The sequence below is a fragment of the Protopterus annectens genome, chromosome 2.part1, assembly GCF_019279795.1.
Source record: "Protopterus annectens isolate FY-2018-M chromosome 2.part1, PAN1.0, whole genome shotgun sequence".
In the NCBI taxonomy this organism is placed as follows: domain Eukaryota; kingdom Metazoa; phylum Chordata; order Ceratodontiformes; family Protopteridae; genus Protopterus; species Protopterus annectens.
This window is the reverse complement of record NC_056729.1, coordinates 1,314,802,617-1,314,825,222: the sequence shown is the minus strand read 5'-3', so window position 1 is coordinate 1,314,825,222 and position 22,606 is coordinate 1,314,802,617.

Sequence of the window (22,606 nt, the reverse complement as noted above, 5' to 3'; positions counted from 1 at the left end):
TAATTCCTGTCAATGTAATGAAATTGGTGGAGCTGAAGAAATCTGCTGCTATCCTGTGTTCATCCTTGGCCACGCCCCCCAGCATGAACTTTCTGAAGGGTATGAAGTCTGAAACTCAAACAACTATTTTTTTCTGACTTCAGCCTTCAATGATTTGCCAGAAAACCCCAATTTTATGAGAAACAGACCAAAACTATGAGGAGAAGTCAGGACATTCTGTGAAAGTCTGCACAGTTGACAGGTAAATGTGTGCATGTGTGTGTGTGTGTGTGTGTGTGTGTGTGTGTGTGTGTGTGTGTGTGTGTGTGTGTGTGTGTGTGTGTGTGTGGTAAATGCATGTTAACAGAAACTATGCTATTCTAGCAAGTTTCTGAGTTTATAAGACCAATATTTAAAGTCTGTCCCTATTTGTGTTCCTTTGTTTCCTTTTATTTGTCACTCTGTCCAGATTCCTTTTTGTAAGACTTTAAGAGGTATAGAAACCTTTTAGGAGATGCAGCTGCTGCCTGGGGACGCTCGATCATTCTCAGTGTGTGTGGAAATACATGGCAGCAGAAACTGTGTTATTCTAGCAAGTTTCTAAGTCTATAAGAGAATTATTTAAAGTCCGTCGTTCAATCACTCAGTGTGTGTGTGTGTGTGTGTGTGTGTGTGTGTGTGTGTGTGTGTGTGTGTGTGTGTGTGTGTGTGTGTGTGTGTGTGTGTATAGAGTGACCATTATTTTTCAGAGCTACAGGGATCCACTGTAGAGGGGTGGAAGAGCCACATGGGGCTCCAGAGCCGTAGGTTGCAGACCCCTGTACTAGCTACTAACTTTATAGAACTAATGCTGGTCTCACTGCAGCCCTACTCACCTAGTAATCAATGTCCCCTTGTTCCTTTTCTCACCAGAAGGAAAATAGTAGAACTAATCCTATGTTTAGTCTTAGGAAACAGATGATAGACTCTTTAGTGGTCATCAGTCTCATCCCAAATGTTCTGTTGGTTTGTAGACTTGTAGATCTCTCCTGGTAGATGTCCTGCATAGGACAGACAGCAACGCAATGCAAGAGAGCTAAGATGCACAGTAGTCCCAAATCAGACCATGCAGGGAAGTCTCATACACACCCGTCAGTCAAAGACATTCAGGAATCAATGTTTCTCTTCTCATTTTCTCACAAGGAGAAGATACATCATATGGTGTTTATATATAACATATTCATATATAGTTGACTGGTTATATGTAACTCTAGTTATTGTACTCACATATACATAGATGTTTATGTGTATGTCCTTTTGAGGCATATGCAGGACACCACAGTTGGCTATGTTTCTTTTTTGTTGTTGTTACGTATATCAAAGAATTTTATTGAACACATTTTGTATTGACTGCATGTTTGTGTACTTAAACATATATACATATGTATTTATACATATACATTTTTATATGTAGGTATGCTACCATATGTATAAATAATGTTGTCATATGTATTCTTTTCTACACATGCATAGTTATCAATACTTAAATGTGATTTTTGTTTATGGTTCCATTTGTAATGCTTTATGTATTATATATATTTTTTTTCAGCTTTTTACTTTTTGGGCTGAACCATGTTTTCCATTGGTTGGGGGTGGGTATAAATAGCCTAATCAGCAATATGTTTGTGATTTTGTTTCACTGAGGAAGGCTGGGTAGCTAAAACCCATCTGAATAAAGGAATCTTTTAGTTTACTTGGTCTACAAGTGCCTTATGTACTCTTTATGCTGGACTTTGGAGTTTTGATTTTCTTAAAAAAGAAAAACAGTGGTCTTGAGAGCAGATACAGGCAGAGACATGAGGTTGAAAATTAAGACAGAAAGGAACATAGTTGAACAAGTTAATCTTATGGGTGCAACTACAATGTCATCAGGGATGTATTAGATACTCATTGGAATATACTTTTGGCCAATGATGAACTTAGGAAATATTTAGGTCCCAGATGCCAATTCTCCTATAGACTTATCCGAAGCTAACTCCTAAAAGAAGTTTTCAGGAAGTTTTCAGCCTAGAGAATAAAGTCTGTATGGTCCTTCTTGCATTATGAGTAAAACAGAGCAATTCATTCAAAGATGATGTGTGATATGTGCTTTGTAGGCTACCAGCGATTGGTTATCTTGTTCAGATGTTTGTGATTTCAGAAGAATGATGGAATAAAATGGATTAATACTCTTTGCATTGCAGTGTGCAGAAACAATGGAAAGATATGAAACAGAGAGTAACAAAAGTTTTAGCAACCTAAGTGAAGGACCTTCCTAACTTGAACTGTAAGGGCTCACTTGTATGAGTAGACAAGATGAGCTTCTAAAGTCAGTTGTGCAAAAGGGGTGGGACAGTCAAAAGCCATTGTATTTAACAGCACAACAGAGAAAAGGTAAGTCAGTAGGAAACAGTCTCTTGACAGCAGCAAGCCAGTGGCAATTTCAAAAGATTAAAACTTTTTCTTTTTCTGCTAACCTTAAATAATGAATGGTGCTTCTCAGCTCCTTCCACAGATTATAGGTTCATAGGTTTATAGGTAGGTACTAGGCTATCGGCCCAATGGCCTAAGTAAGCCTAGCCAACAAAGTCCCCTGGCTTATGCCACCCAAAGTTAATTTCCTGTGCCCCCTGTCAAGCAGAGCCACAGAAGTGATCCCCGGGGTGTATTTCCGATTTCCCATCCACTCATCAAGATTTTTCTTGAAGAGTGCTAATGAGGAACTTTGCTTGACATAGATGGGTAGCTTGTTCCAGAGTATAGGAAGTCTCTGGGACAGGAATCTATCCCTCCATCATGTTCTGTTTATTATGGTGACAAGGTTTTGGTCCCTAGAGCGTGTAGCTCGGAGGGATTGGGATTTCTTTAGGTGTAGCATGTCCAACACCTCTGGGTTTAACATAGCTTTATATGTTAGGCAGAGATCTCCTTGGAGTAGGTGGTATTCTACAGAGTAAAGCTGGAGTTTTTTGAGACGGTCAGTGTAGGGCATCTGTTTGAGGCCAGTAATCCTCTTTGTGAGGTACTTCTGTGGCCTTTCCAGCTGCTGCAGATGTCTTGTGAGGTACATTCCAAAAGGGGCGTTGTACTCTATAATGGGTCTAATGAGTGATGAGTAGAGGGGAACAATGACCTCTTTTTTCCTGGATGAGAACCCTTATGTGATGAGGTGCGCCACATAGAAGGATTTCCTGACTACTGTGATGATATGATTATCAAAGGAGATCACTTTGGCTTAATCTCGTTGCAGTCATAGTCAATAACAGAAAATCAGTATTTACTCACTTGTGCTAAATACTTACTTTTAAAACTCCAAGATAGAAACAAATTTAAAATATAACAAATATAAAGCAAAACAAACTTAAGCTATACAAATTGCTCTAAAGTAACAAAAAATGTTACATTCCACACCTTAAATGTAAAATTCTAATGTATTCTCACAACAGCAGCAGGTGAGTGGCTGCTCTAAAGGATTAAATAAAATTATAATTGATCCTTTTTCCAATCTCCTTCTTGCTGCTGAGTGTCACATCAAATGTTGCAACCTCTCTTGATTTAGAACACTACTCTATCTTCCTTGAAAGTTATGCTTGATTGTCATAGACCTTCTGTCATGCAATCCATCCATCTTTTGGCTTGGTGTTCTCATTTCTTCTTGCCTTCTTCATGACTTTCCCAAGTCTTCTCCTCCAAATCATCTTCTACTCTTATATACAAGTCACTAAACCGGCATAAGCTGTTCTGCCTGACCTCGGCAACTCTAGCTCCTTTGGCTTCTGCCCTTATCTGCTCATTTCTTAAAGCTGTACCAGAGTACAAATGCTACTAAACATTTTAGGTACTTTATTGCCATCACCTCAAGGTTCCCCAGCAACTGTGCCTTCACTTCTGGATCTCTGTGCATATAAAAGCACTGGCTGCATCCCTTTCATGTACACCTTACTTTCAGCATTTTTTGACATTCACTAAACACAGACAATCCCTGTGTGCCATTTGGCTTTAGAGCCTTTCATTCTAGATTTGATCAGCTCTTTTAGACTTCCTTTTTCTCAGCCACACCTCTCAGATTAACTTGTTCAACTATGTTCCTTTCTGTCTTCATTTTCAACCCCATGTCTCTGCCTGTATCTGCTCTCAAGACCACTGTTTTTCTTTTTTAAGAAAATCAAAACTCCAAAGGCCAGCATAAAGAGTACATAAGGCACTTGTAGACCAAGTAAACTAAAAGATTCCTTTATTCAGATGGGTTTTAGCTACCCAGCCTTCCTCAGTGAAACAAAATCACAAACATATTGCTGATTAGGCTATTTATACCCACCCCCAACCAATGGAAAACATGGTTCAGCCCAAAAAGTAAAAAGCTGAAAAAATATATATATAATACATAAAGCATTACAAATGGAACCATAAACAAAAATCACATTTAAGTATTGATAACTATGCATGTGTAGAAAAGAATACATATGAAAACATTATTTATACATATGGTAGCATACCTACATATAAAAATGTATATGTATAAATACATATGTATACATGTTTAAGTACACAAACATGCAGTCAGTACAAAATGTGTTCAATAAAATTCTTTGATATACGTAACAACAACAAAAAAGAAACATAGTCAACTGTGGTGTCCTGCATATGCCTCAAAAGGACATACACATAAACATCTATGTATATGTGAGTACAATAACTAGAGTTACATATAACCAGTCAACTATATATGAATATGTTATATATAAACACCATATGATGTATAGAACAAATACTACACACATACATAAGAATCAACAAAATGGACATAAACATCCATAATGTCCTTCATAAGTGGTCATTAAGTCCTGGGGAAAATAACGCCCCTAGGTTAATAATCCAATATTTTTCTTTGCGGTTAAGAATTGTGTGCCAACCCTGTTGGTTACTTCTATCCCCTATTATTTTATCAATAACCATAAACCTGAGCTCAGCATTGGCATGTTTAATGCTGTGTCTATATAGGGTATTAGTTTCTCTTTTGTTATGGATGTCACTTCTGTGCTCCGACATCCTGATTCTCAGTGAACGGGAGGTTTGGCCAACATAAAAAGCTGAGCATTTGCATGTGACTAAATAGACTATCCAACTACTACCACAATTTCCAAAACCCCGTAAATCATATACTCTACTAGTGTTGGCACTGGTGAATTGTTTCAGTTTGCTCACACATTGGCATGACCCACAGTGTCCACATGGGAACATGCCCAGTAGTTTGTCCCCAGTCATAGTCATTTGTTGGTATACTGCTCCCCCATTCTCCTTATGCTTAAAGTGCGAAAAAAGAGCACTCAGTGTTTTCCCATGTCTATAGGAGAATTGGCATCTGGGACCTAAATATTTCCTAAGTTCATCATTGGCCAAAAGTATATTCCAATGAGTATCTAATACATCCCTGATGACATTGTAGTTGCACCCATAAGTAGTCACAAACCTGAGAATTTGACTTTCTTGTGTGGTCCTACGTTTTTTATATGCCAACAATGTGCTTCTATCCTGAGTAATACTCCATTCACTAGCTCTAACAATGTCTGATTCCCTGTAACCCCATCCAAAAACCTTTTAGACAAGTCTAGTCTGGCTTGTTCAAAATCCTGTTCAGATTAACTGATTCTTTTGATACGCATAAATTGTGACTTAGGGATGTTGTGGATGGTGTGGTGGGGGTGCATATCAGATGCATGGAGCAGGGTATTGTACTGAGGTCTTAGTACTAAGAGTATGATCCTCATTCCTATAAACTGTGACATCCAAAAAACTGATAGTGTCATAATGTGATGTTAAAGTAAACTCAATACCCCACAGGTTGTCATTAAGATATTCCAAAAATTCCTGCAGGTATGCCTCAACTGCCCACCACACCATCCAGTAATCATCCAAATATCTATGCCAGATATCTATTTCAACCTGGTAAAGGTTGTGAAGGGGATCATAGATCATGTATTCCTTGAAATAGGCCATAAAAAGATCTGCATATATGGGAGCAAAATAAGCTTCCATAGCAGTACCCTGCAATTGCCAGTAGCATTCACCATGGAAGTAAAAGACATTTTTATTCAAGACATGTTCTGCCATATATACTGGTAGAGTGTTAAATCCAGGAGGGTATAAGGCAGCATGTTCCAACCAATAATGTAGAGCTTGTAAACCAGCCCAATGGGGAATACTCGTATATAATGCTTTTACATCCAGGGTGCACATTAGCCAACCAGGTTCCAATTGGGTGTTAGATATTATTTGAAGAAATTTTGTTGTGTCTTGAATCCTAGCTCTGACCAAAGTCAGTAAAGGTTTTAAATGCTTAGTTAGAAATGCTGACAAAGGTTCAGTCAAAGAGCCTATACCCGACACAATGGGTCTACCTGGAGGCTGAGAAAGTGATTTGTGAATTTTTGGAAGTAGATAAAGTACTTGTTTCTGCAGATTAGTAACAGTAAGATGATTTTGAGTAGAACTGTTAATAATGCCTTTCTCTGCTGCTTGGCTTAAGAATGTGTCAATCTCCTTCTTAAATACAGGAGTGGGGTCTATGGACATTAACATGTAACATCTAGTGTTTGTTAATTGTCCCCTGCCCTCATTTAAATAATATCCCATATTCATGACAACCACAGCCCCTCCTTTATCAGCTGGTAAGATGACTATATTGTGGTTGCTTCTAAGTTGTTCCAATGCAGCTATTTCAGAAGAGGAAAGGTTCTAACACATTTTGTATTGACTGCATGTTTGTATACTTAAAAATGTTCATAGGAAGGTACTAGGCTATTAACCCTAGGGCCTATATAAGCCTAGCCAAAGGTACCCTGGCTTTTGCCACCCAAGAAAATTATTTTCCTGTGCCACTGTCGAGCAGAGCCACAGAAGTGATCCCCGGGGTGAATTTCCTATCTCCCATCCAATCATCAAGATTTTTCTTGAAGAGCTTTGTTTGATATAGATAGGTAGTTTGTTCCAGAGTATGGGAAGTCTCTGGGACAGGAATCTATCCCTCCAGCATGTTCTGTTTATTGTGTTGACAAGGTTTAGGTGCCTAGACCATGTAGCTCGTAGGGATTGGGATTTCCTTAAGTGGAGCATGTCTAAAAGCTCTGGGTTTGACATAGCTTTGTGTGTTAGGCAGAGATCGCCTCTGAGTAGGCGATATGCAATGGAGTGAAGCTGCAGTTTTTTGAGACGGTCTGCTTAGGGCATCTGTTTGAGGCCAGTAATCCTCTTTGTGAGGTATTTCTGTGGCCTTTCCAGTTGTTGTAGATGTCTTGTGTGGTACATACCAAAAGGGGCATTGTACTCTATAATGGGTCTAATGAGTGATGAGTAGAGGGGAACAATGACCTCGTTTTTCCCGGATGAGAAACCTTTTGTGATGAGGTGTGCTACGTAGAAGGATTTCCTGACTACTGTGGTGATGTGATTATCAAAGGAGAGACTACTGTCCACCTGTGTCCCAAGGTCTCTTATCACACTTTCAGTGTTAAGTAGACTACCGCCTATGTGGTAGTTCATGGGTACTGAGTTTTTCCAAAAGGAATGACAATGCACTTTTTGGCATTGAGCTTGAGGCCATGGCTTTGACACCAGGCATCTGTCTCAGCAAGGCCCTTTGGCAGGATGTCCACATCTTTTGGAGTTTTGATTATGGCTCCTAGTTTGCAGTCATCTGTGAACTTCATTAGCCAAAGACCTTCTGTGTTGGCCTGTACTTCAGAGAAGTAGATACCAAACAGGAGAGGACCCAGAACTGAACCCTGTGGTACTCCACTTGTCACTGGTCTGAAGTTGGATTTGGAGTCTGCTACTTTCACAGTGTGGGTTCTGTCAGTGAGCCAGTTGGCAACCCATCTTGTGACATAGGGATTTATACCTAGTTTAGTGAGTTTATCTATAATTCCAGAGTGAGGGATGGTGTTGAAAGCCTTGGCGAGATCTAGATACGCTGTGTGAACCACTTTACCCTCATCTATGGCTTTGGTGACTGCTTCAAAGAAGTCTATCAGTTTTAGGAGACATGATCTGCCTTTTACAGACCCGAACTGGGTGGGGTCCTGAGTTTGGAGATTACCAATGTCATTGTTTATAAGTTCCATGATGATACATTCCATAGCCTTGCAGACCAGGCTCGTTAGGCTAATGGGGCAGTAGTTTCTGGGGTCTGTGGTGGCTCCCCCTTTGTGGAGTGGGATAACTGTTGCTTTGCACCATTCAGTGGGCACATAGCCTGAGGTGAGGCTATGACTGAACATGGTACTTAGGTGGGGTGCCAGTTCATTCTGTAGTTGATGTAGAACACAGCCTGGGATGTCATCTGGTCCCATGGATGCTGTGTTCTTGGCTTTGGATAGTGTGTTTTTTACCTGTGCAGCCGTGATTACAGGAACTTTGCATTCTTCTGGTATAGAGATGGGCCCTTTAGGGGATGACAGGGGGGTAAAGTTAGCACTGAACCTTTCTGCCAGGATGTTGGCACTATCAGTTGGTTCTGTATATTTAGTGCCATTGTGCTGTAACTCAGAGCAGATTTGAGTGTTGTCATTGAGATTCTTGACATAGCTATAGAATGCTTTGTGGTTGTCTTTAGAGTCAGTGGCGATTTTGTTTTCATAACTAGCTTTGGAGGATTTTATGAGGGATCACAGCTTCTTACTGAGGCTGCCCAGGGAGTTTCTCCAATCATGGGATTTTACTCTTTTTTGCAACAGTTTCTTTCTTCAGTTGTAGAGTTTGTTTATGGCAGGGAACCACCAGATTGGCTTCCTTTTTTTGGAGGATAGCATATTGGTTCGGTTAGGGATTGCATGATCCATGCACTCGTGTAAGTGCTTATAAAGTGTATTTGTGTAGGATTCAGCAGTCATACCTCTATTGTTCATCAGAATGGGTGTCGTGAAGTTTGCCACTTCTGTCTTAAGAAGCATGAAGTTGGCTTTGGAGAAATTTTTTTACTGTGGTTTCCCTAATGGGGGGTAGGGGAGGGTTGTGGATGTCTAGGGTGATTAGCTTGTGGTCGGATCTGACCAACAAGGAATTGACCTCTGGTGTGGAGCACCAGTTGCCCATGTTGGTAATAATCAGGTCTCAGATATAGCTGCCCCTGGTGGGGGTGTGGATAAGTTGATCCATGGCATTGGAATTTATGAATTCCACAAAACGTTGAGCCCAAGAGTTGGTACATGAGTAGTTTTCCCAGTTAATGGTAGGGTAGTTGAAATCGCCCATTATTAGGGTGTTAGGTTGTACCCTAATATTTTCCAGTGTATTAAGAAATGAGGAGAGGGAATCCTGGGGCATGGTGGGGGATCTGTAGCAAGCTACATTTTGGATTGCGGTATTGCCCAGAGTTAGTTGCACTTGGATAATCTCGGATGCATTATGCTGAGCAACTAGCCTGGAGGTGTGGATATCCTTAATGAATATGAACACACCTCCGCCTTTAGTGTTTCGGTCCATGTTAGGTGGCCGAAAGGTGTGGTATGAATTATAGCCTGGTAATGCAGGGGTACTCTCTGGAGCCTTGAACCAGGTCTCTGTCACTGCACAGATATCGATGTTCTCCATTTTAAGGAGTGTTTCGGGTGAGTGCATTTTGAGGTTTAGACTTCTAGCATTGAGTAGCAATACCCTCAGATTCTTCTTGCCTGTACCTGTTAGGGTGGTGAATTTGTCATTTGAACCTTGCCTAAAAAAGGCACTATAGGGGTGGCTAGAGCCTTAGCCAGTATCCAAAATCCCAGGGGTGACAGGTGCAGGCCATCTCTGGCAAAGCATCGTGGTTTGTCGATCATGTCATCCCAGGCAGACAGATACTGTATCCCCTTAGAATGACACCAGAAGCTTAGCCAATTGTTGAAGTCAATCATTTTGTCCTTGTACTGTGGTATCATTCTGGGTGATGGCAGAATGCTACTCAGGGCTAGGGTCATACCTGCCTGGGCTACAAGATTGGACAACTCCTCCATGTCCCTTTTCATGTAGTCCAAGGAGGTACGTCTCAGGTCATTCACACCAACATGGACAATGACAGAGTCATATTTGTACTTGTTGTGGAGTGACCTGAGTGCATGCGTTATGTGGCGGATCCTGGCACCCGACAGGCAGCTGACAGTAACTTTCTCCTTGTTTAGCCTGGTGAGTGGAACATCAGCATGCCTGACTATAGAGTCATCTATGACTAGAGGGTTGGGTATGTTGTTATGCCTTATGGGCTGTGGTTGAGTGGCACACTGTGTTTGTGGGCTATGGGTCATTTGGGTTGTGTTGGGGGGTGGAGGTTGCTTGTGTTTCTGCATTGGAGGTCCCTATTCTTGGGTAGGTTTTTACTGAGAGCCTTCGTGAATGTAGGGTGTGTGTTTTGTGTTTCTATGTGTGTGTTTTGGTGGTGTAGGTTTTGAGGGACTATGTGCTGAGTGTGGTGTGGTGCAAGTGTTTACCTTCTCCTCTTGACTGTCTAGTCCAGTCTTGGGTGAAGAGAGCTTTGCTTCCAGTTTGGCTATATAAGTGCATCTCTCACAGGTTGTAGTGTTGGGTGGTAGGAGGAGAGGGTTGTCTGTGTACATGAGGCAATTACTGCATTGCCCCAAGATGCCCAGATTCATCAGGTAGACAGGAGAAAACACCGGGTGCTGACCCTTAGACATTCCTGGATAGGTGCTTATTTGTTAAGTACTAGAAACTGTTTTCCTCTAGACAGTGAGGAAAGTTGAGTGCTGTAGTAATTTGTAGCTTATTTAGTGCTTACAATAAGTTCTGAACAAGTGCTAAGCTCAAAGAAACAGACTTGAGTGCTGAAACAAAACAACTGGCTAGTTCTAAGAAACAAAATTAAGCTAGAAGGCTTCCCCCCAACACAGAAAGGTTTGGTGGCCTAGAAGCCTACAAATAGTCCTACTAGACTACCCACAAAAAAGGCAGGAAACAAGCTTAGAATTTTTTTTTTTTTTTTTTTTTTTTAGTAGAAAGAGAGAAAGGAGTAGCAGAAACTAAGCTGATTGGCCTTCTCAAATGTTCTCCCTGTATTGGGTAGAATGAGGTAATGACACTAGACTGGGAGGAGGGTCCCAGATCAAATGTACAGTAGGGGCAGGCAACTGCAAAGCCACCAACTATAAGAATACCATACCAATAGAGAGGGAGGGTGGGAAACAAACTTCAGAAATGTTTCTCACAGCAGAAAAGCAGCAGTGAGCCTTTAAATGAAAGTTTAAACAGCTAAAGGAGCCTCTAGAGAAAGCATTTAACTGTAACAAGTTATCAGAAACAACCCAACAGATGCTTAATAAAAGTGGACAATTTCCAGTTAATACCTCACACACAGTTTAACTAGCTAGAAAAATATACAGTACACAAAGTGCTATAAATATCTTGAAAAAATAAGAAAAAAAACAGGATACTTAATGTTATATATTATAGATTCGAGTTTGCTCAGTGTCCTTCCTTCGATAGTCATCTTACCAGCTGATAAAGGAGGGGCTGTGGTTGTCATACATATACATTTTTATATGTGGGTATGCTACCATATGTATAAATAATGTTTTCATATGTACCTTTTTCTACACATGCATAGTTATCAATACTTAAATGTGATTTTTGTTTATGGTTCCATTTGTAATGCTTTATGCATTATATATATGCATTATATATTTTTTTCAGCTTTTTACTTTTTGGGCTGAACCATGTTTTCCATTGGTTGGGGGTGGGTATAAATAGCCTAATCAGCAATATGTTCGTGATTTTTTTTCACTGAGGAAGGCTGGGTAGCCAAAACCGGTCTGAATAAAGGAATCTTTTAGTTTACCTGGTCTACAAGTGCCTTATGTACTCTTTATGCTGGCCTTTGGTGTTTTGATAGGCTCATGCTTTGGCCGTGCATTCCGTACTTGCAGAGCGTTAGGTTTGCTTTCTTTTTTAAGACTCATCCCATGTGTCTTCAGTTTTGCATTCCAGTCTCCTATCATCTGATGACATTTATTATTAGAGTCTACTTGTAATGTCATGTTACCTGATGACCTGTCCTCTTGGACCTCTTTCTCATATAGTTCCTCGCCAGTGTCAGCAAGAGTGGACTCAGAGTTGAGCATGATGCACATCAGCTCCTACTTGGATTGCCCACTGTGAGTTATTAAGTCCCTTTATATTTATTTTATTATTTTTATTTTACATTTGTTAACCGGGGGTGTCTGACTGAGCCGAAAAGGCCCTTTTTCAGCAGAGGCCCGGGGAGAAAAGCTCCACAAAGAAAAATTACAGACACATTTAGTTATTTAGACATGATCAATATACACACAAATTACAAGAGACATGTTTTTACAGTGGTATGCGGCACAAACAGTTACAGTGGAGAGAACAATCAAAAAATATTAATTTTAAAAATAAAGGTAAGTAATAGATTTGTGGTGTACGGCTGAACTTTGGAATGTAGGTAGAATACATACATAGTACACAGGTACAGTACATACATTGTAGATTAGCCAGTGTTTGTGAGTAAGATTGAAAAACTATTATCAATTGCTCTAGATTTAGTATGTATATGTTATCCGCTTTCACTAGCCTGGGGAGCAATCATGGCACTGCCAACTTTGCTTGAGATGTTGCCTGATGAGGTCTTTAAAGGAGGCTTTGGATGATGTGTTTTGAATGCTAGTAGGGACAGAGTTCCATTTTTTAGCCACCGAACTACTATATAGTGCATCTCCGAGGCTATTGTAGCTGTTGGTGACTTCTAGTAGTAGTTTGCTTGATGATCTAAGAGGTCTTTTGGCTGAGTGATGTTGTACTAGGTTTTTGAGGGCAGGACACTTATTGGGGAGGTAATAGATAGAATGACAGAGGCAGAGCTGATTGTAGGTTAGGAGGTTGGGCAGTTCAAGCCAGTGGAGCTGTCTCAAAGCAGTACAGTGATGAGTTCTATATGAGCAATTTGCAGCAAAGCGGGCAATTCTGTTATAGCAAGCTTCCATTTTGCTTAGTTCAGTTTTGTTGAGATTAGTCAGAATGGGAGTAGGGTGGATAGAATTGGGAGCGAGCAATGGCTGATCTTGTGTTGTTGGTAAGAAATGGTAAGAAATGGTTTGATACGGTAGAGTGACCCCAGTTTGGCATGTACTTTTTTAATAGTTAAGTTCAGATGACTATCAAATTTTAGGTGGGAGTCTATGGTTATTCCCAATAGCTTAGCCTGTGCCACTGGAGCAATTGGAGTAGCATTGTGGAGTAGATAGTGAATTGACTGTTAGTGTTTTTGTTAAAACTGGTTATAATCATAAGCTGAGTTTTCTTTGGATTGAGGATAAGTTGGGCTTTGGTAAGGTAGTTTTCAACGTCAGAGAATGCTAGTTGAGTTGTTTGCAGGAGGGTGGGAATGTTTTGTGCAGCACAGATTAAGGTAGTGTCATCTGCATACTGAATTACAGATGCATGCTGTGTGGAGGTGTGGAGGTCATTTGTGAAGACTGTGAATAGTAGTCGTCCTAAGATAGAACCCTGTGGGACTCCTATAGTTATGGGCAGCTGAGGAGAGAGAGAATTTTCTCATTTCACAGCTTGGTACTTGTCAGTTAAGTAGGTTTGGAACCAGGTAAGAGTGGAATTAGATAGATGATATTGGTTTAGTTTGTTTAGCAGGATTTGGTGTGAGACTGTGTCAAATGCTTTGGACATATCAAAAAAAGAGTTGACACTTGCAGGCCTTCATTTTTGAGATGGTTTACTGTGTCTGTGAAGCAGAGGAGAGCTGTAGTGGTACTATGGGCAGGTCTGAAACCATGCTGAGTAGGTGACAGGATGTTGCAGTCTAGGAGATAGTTTAGCATCTGGGTATGGATGCATTTTTCTAGGATTTTGGCCAGGAGGGAGAGTAAAGCAATGTGTCTGTAGTTATTAAGTTCAGTGGAGGTCCCGCCTTTATGTATAGGTGTAACATAGGATATTTTCCAGAGTTTGGGCACATAGTTTTCAACAATTGATCTGTTTATGAGAGTGGAGACTGGGATAGCAATAGCATCTGCTGTAAGTTTCAAGAAATAGCTGGGGAATAGGTCGGCTGCTGTTGATGAGGTTTTTAGTTTGGAGAGCATGCTTTTGATTGAAGTGGTGGAAACTGTTTTGAGGGTAAAGCTTGTATTAGTGTTATTTGTGTTGGGGGGATAGTGAGGAAGGAACTGTCCTGTGATACTAAGGATAGAATTGAGTTCACAAAGTGGGAGTTGAATTGTGTTTCAATGGGAACTTTAGTGTCAGGGGTGGTTGGTTTGGGGGTAGCCTTTTGGGTGGATTTTAGTAGCTGGTTTACATTTATCCAAAATGTTTGCGGGTTGTGTTGGTATTTAGTTTGTAATGTTGTGTAATAGGATTTTTTGTCCAGCCTAATGCATTTTTTTGCACGGTTGCGCAGTTCTTGGTACTTAGTTAGGCTTTGTGTTTCTTTGTTTTTTTGATAGTAACGCCAGGCAGTGTCTCTGGACTTGAGGATTTGTTTAGTTTCTTTACTGAGCCAGGGGTTTGTAGAGGTTCTAACTTTGATTTTGCGCAATGGAGCGACAGTGTCTAGGTGTTGTAGAAATGTTTTGTTAAAATATGCTACAGTCTGGTCAAGTGGGAGGGTTTTTAGGGGAGGGTCCAGTCACAGTTACACAGTAAAGTGTTGAGGACCTCAGGAGAGAATTTTTTTGTGTTTCTAGTGGATATATAGTTAGTGGTTTTGCATATGCTTGTTCTACTACATAAAAAGTATATTATGTTGTGGTCACTTAAGCTGTATAGCCTACAACTGATTCCAGGACTTTGAACCACTGCAGAACTGTCCAAACTAAGTTTCTTAGGACATCACCATTTACTTTTTCCAACCATAGGAATGCCCGTTCATCTCTTTCATAGGTTCATAAGTTCATAGGTAGGTACTAGGCTATCGGCCCTAGGGCCTACATAAGCCTAGCCAACAAGGTTCCCTGGCTTACACCACCCAAGAAAGTTATTTTCCTGTGCCACTGTCGAGCAAAGACACAGAAGTGATCCCCAGGGTGTATTTCCTAATTCCCATCCACTCATCAAGATTTTTTCTGAAGAGTGCTAATGAACAACTTTGCTTGACATAGATGGGTAGCCTGTTCCAGAGTATGGGAAATCGCTGGGACAGGAATCTATCCCTCCACCTTATCACTATCTTCCTCCCAACTATCTGGATCTTCATCTATGCCTGTACTCTTCTTCTTTTAATTTCTATCATACTGCATATTTGTCTTTTAATCACATCAGTCTGTGTTGTTGAGGATATGATGGCCTAAAGGTTAAGGACTTCATCTTACAGACACATGGCTTGATCCTTACCTTCAGTCATTGTCTGTGCTGACTTTGCATACTCTCCATCTGCCTGTGTGGGGTTCCTTCCACTTGTTAAAAAATTGCTGGATATTTCCACTTCAAGAGTCCTATCCTTTCTAGTTAAAACTGAGTGGGGGAAGAAGGAGGAGAGAGATACAGTAAGTGAAATGAGTGTTAGTTATGATAATTATTATTGCTACAGAGTCAGCACATACAGATCAAGCAACTGATTGCATTCTGTTTAAACAAAAATGAATGGAATTGTGGGTAGTGGCACACACTCCCGGTGGGGCTATCATGGGAAAAACTGTATAGACCCACTGCTTTAGGCTTCAGCAGTGATGAGCAGTAGCCTCTATATGAAAGAACATGAACCATAGAGTGCATGATGCTAGGGGCAAGGAACCTGATGGAGTCAAAATGGGGTCTATGTTATTTGATCATATCAACTATTTATTTGATTTATTTTATTTTATTTTATTTTACATTTGTTTACCAGGAAAGTCCAACTGGGCAGTACTCATTTTCAGCAGAGGCCCAAGGAGAAAAGCTCCACACAGTAAGAAATACAATGCAATGCAATTAAAGTTTGTTGACAAGGTAATAAAATTTGATTACATAACATAGCACAAAGAGTTTCATAACAGTAAAAAAAAATAGGAGAGGATAATATCAAATTAGATAATTATACAAGACTTAGTTTACTAGTCAGGATATGAGGATATAATACAATGGTTAGTAGTATGTCAAATTGACTTTGGAATAACATTTTGGTGCAAGAATAAGACAGTGATGATCAGAGTTTGGACAGCATCAGTTAGAGAGTGAAATACTACTATAGGGTTTACTACAATGAGTGTTTACAGAAAGCTGAGAATAGCATGGTTTTCAAAGTGCATTTACAGGTGGCTAATATGAGCATGACTTTCATAGAAAAAATTTTTAATGGGAAGCTTTAGCAGTGGATACTTCCATAGGTGACACTAAGGAATGGGAGGGAGAGAAGTGAGTATTGATGGTTAGCCTGGAGTGTTGCCTGTGCAGAGCCACATGTCAGTAAAATAACGTTTAAGTAACTTTTTGCATTGCATTAGGTTGATGGTGGTTCTAATGGTGTGAGGTAGTAAATTCCAGGATTTAGCTACATGAAAGGAGTACAGGGAGTCTTCAGACATATTTGCTGCTGTTATAACTTATACTATGCTTTATTAGTAGAACACAGTGAGCGCTGGTTGGGGTAGGGATGAAGTAAATCCTGGAGAGCAGGAGTTTTCTCAGGCTGATAAAGTAGTTAGTTGGCCATGGCTAGTTGGTTGTAAGGAAGGAGTTGAGGTAATTCTAGCCATGAAACTTTCCTAAGACTGAGGCAATGGTGTGTTATGTATGGAGATCCTGTAGCAAATGTCTCTATTTTGTTGTAGCATGATTCTAATTTCTCTATGTCAGACTTTTTTAGGTTTGTGAAAATTGGTGAAGCATAAAGGAGAGTTGATAGTTTGTGGGTCCTTGCAACATTGTCTCTAGAGCTGTCTGTTAGGATATTTTTGTTTCTGTATAGGCTTCCCATTTTTTTTGTGAACTTTTTTAATTGTTTGGTATATATGTAAACCGATTGTCAGCCTGTTGTCAATTATAACACCTAGCAGTTTTGTTTGAGAAACTGGGATGTTTTTAGTATTGTCACTAGCAGTGATATAGAAATTGGGAGGGAGTTCTGAGGGTCTGTTAGGTTGAAAGATCATAAGTTTAGTTTTGTTGGGGTTAAGTATGAGCTGTGAGTTTGATAACCATGTTTTGATTTCAGTAAAGGACTTTTGAGTTATATTTTGAAGCTGCTGTAACATTGGTGCTGCACATATAATAGCATCGTCTGAGCATTGGATTGTGGTGGCTTGGGGGTGGCAGTACTAAGGTCATTGGTAAAAATCCTAAAAAGGAAGGAAGCAAGAATGGACCCCTGTGGGACACCTAGAGTGACTGAGAGTTGAGGGGAGTGGTCTTGTTGCCACTTTACTGCCTGCTGATGATTTGTTAGATAACTTTGGAACTATGTGAGGGTGGTAGGGTTAGGTTTTAGATTTTTGAGAACATGTAATAGTTTATCATGATATACAGTGTCAAAAGCCTTTGACATGACTAGGAATACAGATGCTACTATTTATCCTTCATTTCAGTATTGATTTATGGTGTTAGTTAAGCTAAGGAGTGTGCAAGTGATGTTATGATGGGGTCTACAACCATGCTGGGATTTGGCAAGACGACTATTTGTTATAAGGTATTGCAAATGTTGGGAATGTACACACCTTTCCAAGATTTTGGATAAAGAAGACAGAATAGCAATTGATCTGCAATTTGTCAGTTATGTTGATTTTCCACCTTTGTGTAAGGGTATTACATGTGAGATTTTCCAGATGGAGGGGATATATTGTTCAGATATGGGTCAGTTGATTAGTACTGATACCAGATAGGTGATGGCTTCAGTTATTATTTTTAGGAACTTGTATGGTAGATTGTCAACCACAATAGCAGTTGGCTTGAGCTTTTTGAGTAGTTTTTCTATGGTTTTGATGGGAATGAGTTAGAAAGAAAAGGCTTCACTACTGTGGTTGTTAGGAGTAGATGGAGGTTTTTCTTAGTTTTGTTTGCTTTTGATCAGGGATAGGATACTTCCAGTATATTTATTGAAGTGTTTGGCAATGTTAGCTGAGTTGTTAGGTATATTGGGAGAAGGGATTGAGGCTTGTCTTTGTTGTAGGATGTTCTTTATTGTGTTCCAAAATGTTTGTGGATTCCTTATGTGTTTTAGTTGTATATTGGTGTAGTAATTCTTTTATCTAGTTTGATTTGACATTTAGCCTTATTTCTAATTTGTTGGTAAGCTAAGTGATTACACTGGGTTTTGTTAGTATGCCATATGGCCCATGCTTTATCCCATAGTTTGAGAAGGCATCTAGTTTCTTGTGTAAGCCAAGGGGTATATATTGCCTTTATGTGGATTGTTCTGGATGGAGCCAGTGCATTGAGGATGTTGAGGAAAGTGGTGTTAAAGAGATCTACAATGGAATCTAGGGGTAGGTATTTGAGAGGGTTCCAACAGAGTTAAGGGTGTTAATCAGGTCTTGCGGGTGGAAGTGTTTCTTATTATGTATTTGGTGATGCATGAAAAGTCATGTGGGGTGGGTACACTGCCTAAGTAGATGGGTGAGCATATGGTCACTGAGATTGTCTGGTAAGCAGCCTGAAGTTTGATAGTTTAATGGTTTGTTAGTCAGGGTCCAGTTGAGGATTGACTGTTTTTTATCAATTCTAGTGGAGGTCTCGATGATTTGTGAAAAGCCATAGAGGTTGATATAATTGTATGGATTATTTGAGTTGCACCAGTCAGTATTGAAGTCCCCCATGATGATAGTTTCATAGCTGATGTCATTTGAAATGGCATGTAGGAGGTGTTCAGTCATAAAGATATTGTTCCCTGGGGGATACAGATGGCTAGTATGGCACTATGTTTGTTGGGATTTATTTATAATTTAGTTATAAGTATTTCTGAATTGTTTGTGGTAGTTATGTTTAGGTTTAGAGGTTGTATATTAAGGATGTTTTTAAATAGTATGGCTACCCAGTCACTTATTTTCTCTTTTCTGTCCACCCTGAGTATGTTATAACTGGGAGGAGTGATTTTGTTGTCTATGATGTGAGGTTTTAACCATGTTTCTGTAAGTCTCATTAAATCTGGGGAGTAATGGAAGAGGGTACCATGAAGTTTAGGTATCTTACTGGCAATACTTCAAATGTTTAGGTTTAAAATTACTAGGTCAGTAGCCTTTTGTCACAGAGTGAATGTGCTTTGAGAATTAGGAGGTGTTGAGGGGCTGTAGATGGGACCTGGGTTTGGGTGTATGTCTCCACTTAATTTTAGTATATTAGCAATGTTTATTATTTTGTGTAGGAGTTTGTAAATATGCTTATGATATTAAAGTGAGATTTTGTAGAGTGTGTGTATGAGGTGGAATTGTGAGGATGGCATGGCGGGATTATAAGGTTTTGAAGATGTGTGAAGATATTTTGAAGTGAGAGGTTTCATTATGGTAGGGTTTGGTTGTTGTAGCTTTGAAGTTCGTTTGGGGGAAAGGTAGATGTGTATATGTTGTCAGCTGAGCAGCTAAGGGAAGAAATATGAGTAGAAATCTGAGCTGAGTGAGCATTTTGGATAGCATGAATTGTTTAGGACTAGGATAAGCTTATATGATTGTGGTATTAATGTTTAGTTTGACTTGACAATGCATCTGAAATTCTCCAGAAGCAACTAACAAAAGGTAAGACTGCAATCCAAATTGTAGCTTGCTATAAATCTCCCACCATTCCCCAAGATTCTCACTACACCTTTCTAAATATACTGGAAAATATTAAGATACAACCAAACACCCTACCTTGCCATTAACTGGGAAAACTACTCATGTACCAACACCTTTGCCCAATGGTTCTTGGAATTCATAAATTTCAACGCCCTGGATCAACTAATCCTTAGTCCCACCAGGGGCTCAAATATCCTAGATCTGGTCATTACCAACATGGGAAATCTATGCTTCACACCAATGGTCAGCCCCTCATTGGTAAGGTCTGATCATAAGCTAATCATCCTTGACATCCACATCCTAGCCCCACCCCCAGTAAGGAAACCTCCGTAAAAAACTTCTCCAAAGCTAACTTCATGCTATTCAAGACACAAATGACAAACCTCATGACACCCATGCAGTCGGGAACTGAAAGGTCGACTTCTGAATCCTACACTAAGGCACTGTACGAGCACATCCACTCTTGCATGAATTGTGGTATCCCTAAAAGAACCAATACACTCTCCTCCACAAAAAGGAAGCCAATCTGGTGGTCCCTTGCCATAAACAAACTTTACAACAAAAAGAAGAAACTGTTGCAGAAAAGAGGAAAATTCCAGGATGCAAAAAACTCCCTTACCAGCCTCAGTAAGAAGCTGAGATCCCTCATAAAATCCTCCAAAGCTAGTTACGAAAATAAAATTGCCAAAGATTCCAAAGACAACCACAAGGCATTCTATAGCTATGTCAAGAATCTAAATGGCAATGCTCAGATCTGCTCTGAGCTACAACAGAATGACATTAAATATACTGATCCCAAGAATATTGCCAATATCCTGGCAGATCGATTCAGTGCAAACTTCACCCCCCTCTCACCCCCTAAAGGGCCCATCTCAATACCAAAAGATTGCCAAATTCCAGTAATAACTGCTACACAGGTAAAAAACACACTCTCCAAAGCTAAGAATACAGCATCCATGGGACCAGACAACATCCCAGACTGTGTACTACATGAACTACAAAATGAATTGGCACCTCACCTAAGTGTCATGTTTAATAATTGCCTCACCTCAGGCTTCATGCCCACTGAGTGGCACACAGCTACAGTTATCCCACTCTACAAGGGGGGATCCATCTTGGATCCCAGGAACTATTGCCCCATCAGTCTGATGACCCTGCTCTGCAAGGCCATGGAATGTATTAGCATGGAACTTATAAACAAAGACATTGGCAACCTTCAAACACTGGACCCCATGCAGTTTGGGTTTGTGAAGAGCCGATCTTGTCTCCTAAACCTTATTGACTTCTTCAAATCAGTCTCCAGAGCCATTGACAAGGGTAAGGTGGTCCACACAGCCTATCTGGACCTTGCCAGTGCCTTCGACACCACCCTCCACTCTGGAATCATAGATAAACTTACTAAGCTGGGCATTAATCCCTACATCACCCTATGGGTTGCCAACTGGCTTACTGACAGAGGCCACACTGCAAAAGTAGTCAACTGCAAATCCAGCTCCAGACAAGTGACAAGTGGAGTACCTCAGGGTTCAGTCCTGGAAATACTCTTTTTTGGCATCTACATCTCTGAAGTACAGGCCAACACTAAGGGACTCTGGCTAACAAAGTTTGCAGATGACTGCAAACTAGGAGCCATTATTGAATCCCCAAATGATGTGGATATTCCAAAACAGGGCCTTACAGAAATAGATGCTTGGTACCAAAGCTATGGGCTCAAGCTCAATGCCAAGAAATGTATAGTTATTCCCTTTGGGAAAAACATGTACCCAAGAATTACCACATAGTTGGCAGTACACTAAACACTGAAAGTGTGATAAGAGACTTAGGGACGCAGGCGGACAATGGTCTCACCTTCGATAACCACATCGCCACAACAGTCAGGAAATCCTTCTATGTGGCACACCTCATCACAAAGGCTTTTCATCCGGAAAAAAGGAGGTCATTGTCCCACTGCACTCATCCCTCATTAGACCCATTATAGAATACAATACCCTGTTTGGTATGAACCTCTCAAGACATGTGCAACAACTGGAAAGGCCGCAGAAATACCTCACTAAAAGAGTCACAGGCCTAACCTGATGCCCTATACTGACCGTCTAAAAAACTCCACCTATACTCTGTCACATATCATCTACTCTGAGAAGATCTCTGCTTAACAAACAAGGCCATGTCAAACCCAGAGCTTTTGGACATGCTACATTTAAAGAAATCCCAATCCCTCAGAGACACATGCTCCAGGGATGTAAACCTTGTCATCACAATGAACAAAACATGCTGGAGGAATAGGTTCCTCACCCAGAAGTTCCCCAAACTCTGGAATAGACTGCCCATACTTGTCAAGCAAAGCACCTTGTTGGCCCTCTTCAAAAGAAACATTGATGATTGGATGGGAGATAGGAAATTCACCTGGGGATCATGCCCGTCACCCTGATAGACAGGGGTCCAATGAAGTAAATACTGTGGAAAGAAATATCCAGGGAATTCTTATGGCTAGGGTCGTATAGGCCCTAGGGCCGATAGCCTAGTACCAACCTATGAACCTATGAAATGTGGTCAAAATAACACTTAAAAGTATTTTAGTTCTTTAGTTTTGATTGAGAGAAAGATATGAGTGCAGTTGATTGGATAGTGTGTGATAGTAGATGTGGGGTATGGTTAGGTCGGACAGTTTAGGTTATAGAAGATGGGAGGGATATGAATGAGGTGGCTGGTAAGACAGAGGGCTGGGGGGGAGTGTGGGATAAGGTGTAGGATAATTGGAGGTAGTGAGTGGGTTTGTTTGCTAATTGGTCTGATGCCCTAAAGGAGAGTGATTTAGTTAGAAATAAATGTAAATGAAGCAGGGGTGGGTGGGAATGGGGGTAGACTAGCTGACTGGAGTTAGTGTAAGCACAGCAAGGGTGAGTGGAGCATGT